We start from the raw sequence: 2,486 nt of genomic DNA, 5'->3' as shown, positions 1-2,486 counted from the left end.
AAGGAACTTTAAGGTAAAATCCAGAATAGAGTTGTTGTTTAGACCATATAAAAACAACTTATATTAGTCAGAGTGCTGGGAGGAAGGTAAAAGGTGTATAGGTGCCGCTAATAGGAAGACAAGTTAAGGTGCTAATGATGTTTTTCTCAAAGTGAAAACTATTCCACCAGGAAAGTGCAACAAGTTTTCTCAACCAGGGCAAAAGTCCATGATATAATTGGGTTTGGATTATATAAGTTTATCCAGATACATTTGACCTCAGCATCCAGGTTATCTTCCACTTTGGCCGTTTCTCAATTTCGAGTAAAGCTGCTGCAGAGCCACTTCAAGTATACGACGTCATCAAGGCTCGCCGAAGGACTGTTTAAATGCCCAGCATTCGGCGCCACTCGATGACGTAGTATACTTGAAATAGTGGCTCTGCAGCAGCTTTACTCGACATTGAGAAACGGCCACTATGTCCCCATACAGAAATGTCCAGATGGATTTCTTCCTTCCTGGTTGTGTCAGTGAGTCCTCGCCCACTACAGGGTGCAGAGGCTGCAGTAATGAGAATGATTTAGTCTTTCTGCAATACATGGACTTTTGCGGGCTTATGAGCTCTCTCCAAAGCACTTTAAAAGGTCAGAACTATTGCAGTTGTTATGAAGTCTTCAGTGACCTTCAGACTTATGGAAATCGCAGCAGGAAAGGGGAAAGAAAGAAGCTGACGGGGCTGCCCTGCTCATCTCAGAGACCTGAACTGTGTCTGAGTCAGACAATATCAACTGAGACAGTTTGGGAATAGCAGCAGACTACTCCCATCACAGAAAAGCAGGGGGTCCTTACAAAACCTGTGAACTTAACTGGCTGTTTTTCTTCTGAAATACATATTGTAAGAGGTGTTTATCCCCTTCTGAAGTTCAAGTCCTCCAGTTTAAGGCCTTCAGGGGTGTGCAATCAAGCTGATGAATCTTTCCATTGAAGCTTATCCCCGCTGTGGAAATACTGGCAGCAAAATGCCCTTTTCCCTTTATCTCCTCACAATGTAATGCTCTGACAAATGTTTAAAAGAACTATGGTGTCAGGGGTGGGGGGGGGTGAATGTTTTGAATGTAGTTGTCCGTGAGGCAGGCACACATAGGAAACCGTTCCTTTGAAAAATGGAAGTGTTGAAAACATCGGACATCGGGTTGAGATAAGATTCAAGCTCAAATATGCATTAGGTGTTTACAAACGGTGTGTGAGTGTGCTCATATTAGAGTCCTACATACAGATTTGGCTTTTCATCCATATATATTTCTCCATGTTATCCCACTTGTTAAATATGACTGACTGTAATCATCAGATCCATCACCAGGCTGTCGTTGCAGTAAAGCCGTTGACATTGAACCTGATTTATGAGTGACAGGAAAAAAAAGAAAGAAGGGGGATTTATCCGTGACCTACTGCATGTGTGTACGTGCGTGAGGGTGCGCCAATGATCAGGATTTGCCGACGGTGGCTATATGTGACAGTGTCTGATCCCCCTGTAATACAGGGGATCAGCAAAAAGCATACATGACACGTTTGATCATGCAGAGTCACACACTCACACCACGGAGCACAGATGTGTTGCATGTTGCCTTTTAAGTGTTGAATGTATGCATGCTAACACCCACCATGAGTACCTTTATTTGTATTTAATTACATTTAAATATAATAACCTCAGAAAACATGTCATGAACATAATCCCCTGTAATGCATGCTAGCTTCATGGTTGACAGCAATGTTATAAGTCTCGTATTGGCAAGAGAAGAAGGTTAAGATTACATTTTGCTTTAGGGTTTGTTTTGCCCAGAAGGTCTAAAATGGCTTCCAAAGGGCCACATGGTGCTCATCTGGTGTGACTTTAGGCCAAACATGACTCGTGGAAGTTTCCTATTAAAGCTTTGACATATCCCGGTGAAACAATGGTTTGCTAAAGGGCTCTTCTTCAACAGCAGACGAAAAGACAAAAGAGGAAAGTAAGTCTATTAATACATAACCTCTCACCTTGGTGCTGCCATTGTCTTGACTTCTCATTCTGATTTGCTTGAGAGAAGTCTGATCCTCCCTGACAAGAACAGAGAGCATCTGCAACACCCTGCTCTAATGATGCCCCGGCTGCTGCCTACTCTTCCTGACAAGTGACTTGATGCATTGCTTGATCTAACTTTTCATACAATATCTGACTGAAATTGTTCTTGTTTGTGAACTCACTGCAGCAGGAATGAATACAATACTTATTAAACAAGGGTGTTCTTGTGCTTTGCTGTTTTTGCTCTGTATTTTCAAAATACTCTGACAAGTGCATTCTTTTGACAAACTTTTCAGAGACTCTGGGGTCTCCAAGGACTTTGTAGACAAATTTGCAAAAACGTGATCAATGATACTGATAATAGGCAGGCAGCGTGATTGCCATGTGTAAAAGTGTTTTACTTATACTGAATGAAGAAACTTTTACACCAGCATCTGCAATTACATTT

This window comes from Notothenia rossii, assembly GCF_949606895.1.
Source record: "Notothenia rossii genome assembly, chromosome: 11".
Classification (NCBI taxonomy): domain Eukaryota; kingdom Metazoa; phylum Chordata; class Actinopteri; order Perciformes; family Nototheniidae; genus Notothenia; species Notothenia rossii.
The sequence above is the reverse complement of the archived record's forward strand: the minus strand, read 5'-3'. Positions refer to the sequence as shown.